The sequence below is a fragment of the Moschus berezovskii genome, chromosome 7 (genome assembly GCF_049115385.1).
Source record: "Moschus berezovskii isolate FMDL1 chromosome 7, NW_MosBer_1.0, whole genome shotgun sequence".
Classification (NCBI taxonomy): domain Eukaryota; kingdom Metazoa; phylum Chordata; class Mammalia; order Artiodactyla; family Moschidae; genus Moschus; species Moschus berezovskii.
The window spans coordinates 3,976,824-3,987,820 of record NC_142466.1 but is presented as its reverse complement, the minus strand read 5'-3'; the positions used below and the strand labels follow the sequence as shown (position 1 = coordinate 3,987,820).

Sequence of the window (10,997 nt, the reverse complement as noted above, 5' to 3'; positions counted from 1 at the left end):
GGACAAAGATCCACTCTATCTAATGGTTGAGGAGTCTTGTATTGCTCCGATGACAAAGAGTCAGACCCTTTCCTGTTCCCTATGCCTCTGTCTCTCTGAAGCGCCCCGTTAGGATAGACCAGCAAGCTGCTGAAAGCAATCCTGTTCATGGATTCAAGTTCTATTAAATAAGTAGATTTCTTGCCTTTGGAGGTACCTTCCCTCATCTAACGCAACATGCAATATAAAACTGTGACACGAGGGGTTGCAATTGCCCTCCCGATGTCTGATTAGACCGCGGGCAGGAAGCTATGCTCTCATTCATAGCTGAGGGCTCACAGTGGGTAAAGTGAACCGTCACAGATGACTTTTTAAAAAAGTAGCCAGCGGTTACCCCTCATGATTGTTTTTTTTTAGAGAAAAATATCCAGTTCAGTGGCTTTAAAATTAAGAACATACCTAGGGAAATTAAACCTTCTTTTACTGAACACTGTCCAATATGTGACAATTATTAGTATTCACTTTTTTTTTATACCCTATTTTCAGAAAAAAAAAAAAAAAGATGGCATGGGGCAATAAGCCAAAGACAGAAGGAGAAATAGAGAAGGGAGGAGAGAAGGGCCTTCCAGACGGCGCCAGTGGTAAAGAACCTGCCTGCCAAAGAAGGGGACATAAGAGACAGGGATTTGATCCCTGGGTCAGGAACATCCCCTGGAGGAGGGCGTGGCAACCCACTCCAGTACTCTTGCCTGGAGAATCCCATGGACAGAGGAGTTTGGTGGGCTACAGTCCCTGGGGCCACAAAGAGTCAGACATGACTGAGCGACTCAGCACATGAGAGAAGAAACGGGAGAGATATGGATCAGGAAGGAAGAGTCATAACAGTACAAGAGTCAGAATCCTAAGGGGGCAGCCAGAGTGTCAGAGAAAGGAAAATGGAGGGAGAGTTTAGAAGTTCTTTTTTCTCAGTCCACTTTGACAATGTGAAAACTGTGAGATTTTCCCCATAAAATAGACATATTCTTGTATATTCAAGGGATCCGTGAACCATAAGTTCAGAACTCCTGGTTTAATGGAGTTCCCTGGCGGACTAGTGGTTAGGATTCTGGGTTTTCACTGCCATATCCTGGGTTCAATCCCTGCTTAGGGAATTAAGATCCCACAAGCTGAGTGGTGCAGCCAAAAAAAGAGCTCCTGGTTTAAACAAGACTGTTGCTACTTAGTCACTCAGTTGTGTCCGACTCTTTTGTGACCCCATGGACTGTAACCCACCAGGTTTCTCTATCCATGAGATTTTCCAGGCAAAAATACGGGTGTGGGTTGTCATTTCCTTCTGGGGATCTTCCCAACCCAGGGATCAAACTTGAGTCTCCTGCTTGGCAGGTGGATTCTTTAACTCTGGGTCACCAGGGAAGCCTTAAACAGAGCTACAGAGGAGCAAAAGCAAAGAGAAAGATTCCACGAAGCAGAAACATATAGAAATGGGCAAAAAGAGCAGAAAGGAAAGAAAGGAAGATGGGCATTCTCCTCCCCACCCCAGCTTCTCTCTCATCTAAACTTATGACCCACGTTCAAAGGGAGCACCGTGGTCTTAAAACTTGATGAATTTAGCCATCAATTAAAACTTGATGATAGGAGCATCAGATGGGAGCTACCCCGCTGAGCAGTGTTACCTTAGCAAATCACTCGCCTCTCAAGACCTAGTGAAGAGACTCCCACAGATGAAAACGGACATTTTTGAATCAATACAAGGTTAGCCCAGAAGTTGTTCAGGGGCCAGTATGAGTCCTGGTTGCCATGGATGGAGAACTGGAGCCAAGGCTGGAGGAAGAGGAGCTAAGGCTTCTCTCCTTTCCAGTCCCTGTGGGCTACAGAACCGGGGGCCAGGATGAAGTGAACCTTCCTCTTCCGGGAAGGGAAGAAACTCCCCTTATGCCTCTGTAGATAGCCATCTCATGATTAAAGAAGGTTGTTTATGTTGAAATCATCATCCTGAAGTGTTGGCTGTGGCTGGTTCAGGAAAGCACTTTGGAGTTGAGCTCCACAAATTCCACCCTGTTTCCCAACTTAATTTTTAACTCCAAAGATTGTTTGACTCTAGGGGCTTTATTTTAGAGTTCTACCAAGAGACCAAGAAAAAGGTACGGTAGGGTTTTGAAACAGAACAATATGAGAAATGAAGTTTCTGGGTTAGGCCAGCCGTTCTACAGGAATAGGGTTACTGACATGATATTCTTTAACCTCATGTTGTTTTCTTAAGAGTTATGTTTCTGAAGCATCTAGGGGCTGCACTGGGGCGGCAGGAATTGCTCAAAAGAACAGGGGCTTTATTTTGGATGACTTGGAGCAGTCAATGTTCCTATTCAAGGGATCAAGGTGGGCTGGGCAAGAGGTAATGGATGGAGGAAGAAAGGAATAGATCAAGTGTGAAAATTATCTGCCAAACAGCCTCATGAGCTTCCTTCCAGCTAATTTAACTCTTTTCAATGAGAAGGGTGAACTAAGGTGTTGCCTGGATGATCTTTCTACTTTTCTTCCACAGAGGTGAACATGGTGGAAGCAGTGGGGACTCTGTTCCTTTGCAATCAAGAGAGAAGGCCCTGGGCCAAACATAAATAATGAGCTCCTCCCCTCCAGTCAGTCAGCAAGCAATGCTCATTAGGAAAGGCGACTCAGAACTGCCCTGTCCCTCCCTGGAGCTGCGCTGCACACACCAGGCTGGCTGGCAGGTGTCCACACTTCCCATGTGCCCACCCCACAGCACAGGCAAGCAGCTGAAGAGCAAAGGATTCCAGGACAAACGGGAAAGAAAAAAGAAAATCCCAAGAAGTATTCAAAACAACTCATCATCACCTGCTCATTTGTCCTTCTGTGATACAGAGGATGTGCTTGCTGCCAAATGGGTTCGAGAATCTATAATGTGTAGCAATGTTTTTCTAAGTGTGGTCCTTATGCTTCCAGATTTGGATTCCTGGGTCCCACCTCAGACCTACTGAGTCTTTATCTCTGAGGGGCTACAAAACTGATGCTTTCAATTTGTGGTGCTGGAGAAGACTCTTGAGAGTCCCTTGGGCTGCAAGGAGATCAAACCAGTCAATCCTAAAGGAAATCAACCCTGAGTATTCATTGGAAGGACTGATGCTGAAGCTGAAGCTCCAATACTTTGGCCACCTGATGCAAAGAGCAGACTTATTGGAAAAACCCCTGATGCTGGGAAAGAGTGAAGGCAGGAGGAGAAGGGGACAGCTGAGGATGAGATGGTTGGATGTCATCACCGATTCAGTGGACATGAATTTGAGCCAATTCCTGGAGATAGTAAAGGACAGGGGAGCCTGGCGTGCAGCGTCCATGAGGTTGTAAACAGTCAGACGCAACTTAGTGACTCAACAACAACAACAAGGCTGCTGGGTGGGCCAGGTCTTGGTAAGAAGACGGTGGTCTCCAGGATGGCTCACACCAGTGAGTACGCCCCACAGCTACTGCCGCCAGTGGCCTTTTCCCCCTAGTGAGCCACAGGCCCCGCCCAACCACCTGAGAGGAGACCCTCCAATAATAGCAGATCCTGTCATCACCAGCTAACTTTCTGGGCCATTAAGAGCTTGCCCTAGTGCCCCAACTGGGCCTGCAGCAGCATCTTCCCCAAGGTAAGTTCATAAGGATGGAGCCATGCCTCAAGCCACTTCAGCCCCTCTCACAAGAGGATCAACCAGCATCTTTTCACAGACAAAATCGTAAGACGTAGGGGTGGGGCTGAAGCACCCATCTGGACCACGGAGACTGCGGAGCACCACATTCGAAGGCAGAAGGAGCAATTACAGTCTGACCATGCTGTTTCTCCCCCAGGCTGGCATAGAACTGCCTGAAGAGCCCCCCATCCCCGCCCCTACCTAGTTTATCTGGCAGGCAAAAAGAGAGCCCTAAATGGACACCCCGCTTTCCCAGGATTGTGGAACGTGCTTCCAGGGAGGTCTGTTTGGGTCTTGCCTCAAAGAAATTACTTGGGGAAGTGGCAGGGCTCCACCATCAGGGATCAAATAGACACAGGGTGCCAGGTTTGCAGGGACCTGCTTGGGGCCCTCTGTGAACCATGTACCCACTTACCATGTGCTGGAGCAGACATCCCAGCCAGTGGTTTTGCTGGGGATTCCATCTGGCCAGAGAATACGGTTGTTTGGCAGTTCCACCTGACCTGAGACTCCAATCAAGGGGTCCAACCAGCTCATTCTTCTGCCTCACTTCAGCAGGAAACAAATAACTTGGCCTCGGTTCCTGCCCATCCGGGAAATCTGACTGGAGAAAGCTGGGCAGCGGCAGAGGGCATCCTGTGGTGCTGGGTGGTCTGGGACCTGAGCCGACATATTTCCAAAGAGATATTCAGATGGCCAACAGGTCCCTGAACAGATGCTCAACATCACTAATTGTCAGGGAAGTGCACGTCAAGAGTCCCCTTCCATTATCTGATGTCACTGTCTTCATATGGAGCCTCCAGATCACTGGCTTAGTATAAAATGAGGTAATGCAGGAGGAGCCAGATGGGTGAGATGCCCAGAGCAAGGTGTGGGGAGACAACATGGAGCTTTCACACCCCTCCACGCATGCCACTTTGAGGTAGTGGGCCCCAGGCTGAGAGCTGGAGTCTGTCCCCCAGTAGACAGATACTCTAAGATGAAGGTAATAGCAGGAATGAGAAAGAGCTGAGCCTGCCCAGATAAGAGGTGAAGAAACCACATGGTTCTCACTCTGGAAGTCAATGCAATCTTCCAAACTGCACACGTACAGAAAGGCTCCTCCAAGGTCAAAAAATGAGGGGTTGCAACCCCTTAGTATGTGATATCAACCTACTCAGAAGCCTCTTTCTTAGAATCCATCTTGATCTTGAAGTCCAAGGGACTTGCAAGAGTCTTCTCCAACACCACAGTTCAAAAGGATCAATTCCTCAGTGCTCAGCTTTCCTTATAGTCCAACTCTGACATCCATACATGACTGGAAAAACGATAGCTTTGACTAGATGGAACTTTGTTGGCAAAGTAATGTCTCTGCTTTTTAATATGCTGTCTAGGTTTATAATAGTTTTTCTTCCAAACAGCAAGCATCTTTTAATTCATGGCTGCAGTCAACATTTGTAGTCATTTTGGAGCCCAAGAAAATAGTCTGTCACTGTTTGCATTGTTTACCCATCTATTTGTCAAATGATGGGACCAGATGTCATGATCATAGATTTTTGAATGCTGAGTTTCAAGCCAGCTTTTTCACTCTCCTCTTTCACTTTCATCAGAGGATCTTTAGTTCCTCTTCACTTTATGCCCTAAGGGTGGTGTAATCTGCATATCTGAGGTTATTAATATTTCTCCCTGCAATGATGATTTCAGCTGTGCTTCATTCAGCCCCAAATTTCACAAGATGTACTCTGCATATAAGTTAAATAAGCAGGGTGACAATATACAGCCTTGATGGACTCCTTTCCCAATTTAGAACCAGTCTGTTGTTCCATGTACAGTTCTAACTATTGTTTATTGATCTGCACACAGCTTTCTTAGAATGCTGGTAAGGTGCTCTGGTATTCCCATCTCTTTAAGAATTTTCCACACTTTGTAGTAATTCACATAGTCAAAGGCTATAGTGTAGTCAATGAAGCAGAAGTAGATGTTTTTATGGAATTCTCTTGCTTTTTCTATGATCCAACAGAGGTTTGCAATTTGATCTCTGGTTCCCCTGCCTTTTCTTAATCCAGCTTGAACATCTAGAAGTTCTCAGTTCATGTATTATTAAAGCCTAGCTAGAAGACTTTTTACCATTACTTTGCTAGTATGTGAAATGAGTATAATTGTGTGGTATACCGTTTGAGCATTCTTTGGCACTGTCTTTCTTTGGGATTGGAATGAAAACTGACCTTTTCCAGTCCTGTGGCCACTGCTGAGTTTTCCAAATTTTCTGGCATATTGATAGAATGATCTCTGTTCATTTCCAAGGCAAACCATTCAATATCACAGTAATCCAAGTTTATGTCCCAACCAATGCCAAAGAAGCTGAACGGTTCTATGAAGACCTACAAGACCTTCTAGAATTAACACAAAAAAAGATGTCCTTTTCATCATAAGTGACTGACATGCAAATGTAGGAGGTCAAGAGATACCTGGAGTAACAGGCAAGTTTGGTCTTAAGAGTAGAGAATGAAGCAGGGCAAAGGTTAATAGAGTTTTTCCAAGAGAACGCACTGGCCATAGCAAATACCTTCTTCCAACAACACAAGAAATAACTGTATATGTGGACATCACCAGATGGTTAATACCAAATTCAGATTGATAATATTCTTTGCAGCCAAAGATTGAGAAGCTCTATACAGTCAGCAGAAAAAAGACCAGGAGCTGTGGCTCAGATCATGAACTCCTTATTGCAAAATTCAAACTTAAATTGAAGAAAGTAGGGAAACCCACTGGGCCATTCAGGTATGACCTAAATTAAATCCCTTATGATTATACAGTGGAAGTGACAAATAGATTCAAGGGATTTGATCTGATAGAGTGACTGAAGAACTATGGACAGAGGTTCATAATATTATACAGGCAGTGATCAAGACCCCCAAGAAAAAGAAATGCAAAAAGGCAAAATAGTTGTCTGACAAGGCCTTACAAATAGCTAAGAAAAGAAGAGAATCTAAAGGGAAAGGAGAAAAGGAAAGATATACCCATCTGAAAGCAGAGTTCCAAAGAATAGCACGGAGAGATAAGAAAGACTTCCTAAGTGAACAATGCAAAGAAATAGAGGAAAATAATAAAATGGGAAAGACTAGCGATCTCTTCAAGAAAATTAGAGATACCAAGGGAACATTTCATGCAAAGATGGGCACAATAAAGGATAGAAATTGTATGGACCTAACAGGTGCAGAAAGTATTAAGGTGGCAAGAATACACAGAAGAACTATGCAGAAAAGATCTTTATTACCCAGATAACCACAATGGTGGATCACTCACCTAAAGTCAGACATCCAGGAGGCCAAAGTCAGTGGGCCTTAGGAAGCATGACTACTAACAAAGCTAGTGGAGGTGATGGAATTCCAGCTGAGCTATTTCAAATCTTAAAAGATGATGCTGTGAAAGTGCTGCCACTTTGGAAAACTTTGGCCACTGGACTGGAAAAGGTCAATTTTCCTTCCAATCCAAAAGAAAGGCAATGTTCAAAGAACATTCAAACTACAGTCGTCTTGCAGTCAGTAAATCGAGATATATTCCTGGCTCCTGACTTCCATTATTGCTATAGAGAAATCAGCTTTCAGTGTAATTGCCATCCCTTTGAGACTGAGCTTCCTCTTCTCTGGCTGTGTTGTTAAAGAATATTTTCCCCATCTGGTATTCATCGGTTTTCCTATAAGATGTCTAAGTGCTGTTAAAAAAAAAAAAAATTCATCTTAGGATTCACTGGGCTCCATGGACCTAATGATTATTGTCTTTCAACAATTCTAGAGATTTCCCAACAATTAATACTTCAAATATTTCTTTGTTCCCATTATTCTTTCTGGAATATTGATTAATCTTATTTCATGTTTTCTATCGCTTTCTATCCGTGTGCTGACTTTAGGGTAATTTCTTCAAATTAATCTTGTATTACTTATTTATTGCTGTATAATAAATTACCAACAAACCTAGCTGCTGAAAGCAACAAACATGTATTACTTCATACAGTTTCTGGGGGATAGAAATCCAGGAATGACTTGGGTGGTTTTGGCTCAGTGTCTTTCACAAGGTGAAGGTCAAGTGACCCTGGGGCTGTCATCAACAGAGGGTGGGACCAGGGCTGGAGAGAAAGCTGCTTCCAGGTTGGCTCACTTCCATTCCTCCCCACAGGGGTCTCTCCGAGGGCTGCCTGAGTAGTCTCTGGACAGACCAGCTGGCTTCCCCAAGCTGAGGTATGAGAGAAGGAAAGCAGCAGCAGGAAGCCACAGCATCCTTTATGACCCAGTCCCTGAATCACACACCCTCAGTTCCACTTTATTCAGTTTGTTAGAAGCAAATCAAGAAGGCTGATCTATGCTTAAGGGAAGGATAATGAAGCTCCACCTCCTGAAGAGGAGAATATCAAAGAATTTTAAACATTTAAAAATCACTACACAGGGCTTCCCTGGCAGTCCAGTGGTTAAGAATCCACACTTACACTGCAGGAGGTAGACATTCCACCCTTGGTTGGGGAACTAAGATCCCACATGCTGTACAACATAGCCAAAAAAATAAATTTTTAAAAATCACCACATAAATGTCTCCATAATCTTCTCCATGGACAGAGGAGCCTGGTTGTACAGAGGTCTACAGCCTACAGGGTTGTAAAGAGTTGGCCTTGACCGAACAACCGAGCTTGCATGTTTCAGTTCAGTCGTCTCTCATGAGTTGTGTTTAATCTACTGTTTCTAATTTCAGTTACTAAAACAGTCATATCTAGACATTCAGCGAGGCCTCTTTTTTTCAAACCTGCCTACTGATTTTTCACAGTATAATATTATATGTTCAATAACTTCTTTGACCTGAACCTTAAGCCAAGAATATAACTCAAAGTCTCCTGGATTGCTTGTTACTTCATGCAGTTGTCAGAAGCAAATGCATATCTTTGGAGGAAAGCAGTCTAATGTTGGGAAAGACTGGGAGCAGGAGAAGGGAGTGACAGAGGATGAGATGGTTGGAGGACATCACTGACTTGATGGACGTGAACTTGAGTAAACTCAGGCCAAAATCTTGAACTGAGCTCTATACTTATATTCAGCTGCTTACTTGGCATCTTCACTTGGGTAATGGTCACTTTAAACCTTTCCAAAACAGAACTCTTGGTTTTCCCCTCCAGCAGCTTTTCCTTCAGTTTTCTCCACCACAGTAAGTGGCCCTGACTCCACCTTGCGGCTCTAACCAAAGAACTAGCAGTCATCTTTCATTCACACCCTTCCTGTCATATCACATCCAGTATGTCAATCTTACTGATTCTATTTTACCTTGCAATATTTATTTATAAAATTTCATTTATTTTTAACCCCAAAAGCATTTTTTATTGGGATACAGACAATTAACACTGTTGTGACAGTTTCAGGTGAACAGTGAAGGGACTCAGTCACACACATACATGTATTCATTCTCCCCCAAGACCCCCTCCCATCCAGACCAGTACATAACACTGAGCAGGGTTCCATGCGCAGTAAAGTAGGTCCTTGCTGGTTATCCATTTTAAATATAACAGTGTGTACATGACATTCCCAAAGTCCTCAACTATCCCTTCCCTCTGGCAACCATGAGTTAATTTTCTAAGTCTGTGGTACTGACTCTACTTTTAAGACATCCTGAATTTTCCCTTTCCTGTCCATCTCTACAACTGCCACCTGAGTCCTAGTCATTATTATCTCTAACCTGAACTAATGCATTTGCATTTTTATTGGTTTCCCTGTGCACATTCTTGATTTTCATAGAGCCAGCAGGATAATTTTTTAAAAAGGAAAATTAGTCATGTTAACCCCTTAACTAAAATGAAATTTGAGCACTGAAGTGGCACACCTCTGCACTTTGAATAAAATCCATACTGTTTAACCAAGACCCTTAAGCCTTTCCCTATAGGACACTTAGTTTTATCTCATAACACTTATTAGTATCTGAAACTAATCTGCTATTGTCTTTACTTATTGTCTGCTTCCTCTCTCTAGACTCAAAATTTCAATTACAGAACTACAACAGGACAACTGTCTATTTGTTCCCTACCATAACCTCAGCAATTATTAGGTGATTAATAAATTCCTGTCGATTGAATCTTTCATATTTAAATAGTTCTCTGAACACCCAGTCTTCATGATAGAAGTAACTACTTCCACATTTGTGCTCAAATAACATTTTAAACACACCACCATTACAGTACTCAGATGTCTACAAGCTTATCTCCTTACCAGAGTGTGAACTTTGCAGAAGTATAAATCATGACATTTTCTTCTTTGAATTTCTAGGGTCTTATTCACTACCTGATAAAGAGTAGGTAAACAAATGTATGTTTACTGAATAAATGAATGAATGCTAATGAACAGTCACAGAGACTTGAAAAATCATTTTCTGAAATTACTTTCATCAACAAACAAGAAAAACAATATGAACATAACCTTTGATTCTGGAAAACAACTAAAACTGTGACAGCAAAAACAAGCCTCTGATTAAATATGTCACGCTTCTGGCAAAAGAACTCCTGACAATGACTAGGACAGAAGAGAGGAAGAAAAGGACTTTCAGGTTAAATGACTTTGCTCTCCTCTGTACTTGCTCATCAATTTTACTGCTGCATCAATGGCTCTAGAAACAAGCCAATTTCTGACAGTCATGTGGCCCACATAATTTTTTGAATTTCCAGAAATGCTTATCATCACATTGGAAATGAAGGAGACTTCTCTCCTTGTTTTGTGCTAAAAGTTCGTTTGGAATCTATTAGACTGATGACTGAGGTAATGCTTGTGCCCTTGGGATTATTACCAATAGTGCCTTTAAACTGGCTCCACCAAATCCCAATCCGTCGCCAGAGAACAATGTCCCTTCTGCCCCTGTAGCCAGCAGGACATGTGGGAAATCAGAAGCTTGTACCACAGACATTAGTGCTTGGATCTTAGTCATCATACTCAGCAAACACTTTCCTAAAAATCTGGTGCCAAACAATCATTAAAATAAAAATGAACATGCTTCACTGATTCACTTAAGTGTTTAGATGCTTCTACTGTATTTACTATTGTTCAGTACCTCATCTAATGTTACTTGAAATTGATGAAAACCTTCCCTTAGCTCCTTAAGGTGGCCTTAGTTTTGAGCTAAGAGATAGTGAAAAGGGCTCAACATAATTTTTCACCAGCAAAATAGAAGACAGTCACTAATCAGTACCTTAGCAAAAACCTTTTATTATTTTCAAAATACTTTTGCGTGCCTGCTTAGTTTTTTTTTTTTTCTCTAATAAGTGGATTTGTATATAACCCTCATTTGTGAATTTGTGTGCTGCACTGGAGTACTCAGAGACCAGGTGGT

General features: G+C 42.8%; 1 pseudogene; it reads right to left on the bottom strand.

Annotated features, from left to right (window-relative positions):
- Window positions 1-3,696: 3,696 nt before the first annotated feature.
- The window catches only part of LOC129557832 (frizzled-3-like), a 52,122-nt pseudogene continuing 44,821 nt past the window's right edge, over window positions 3,697-10,997 (bottom strand).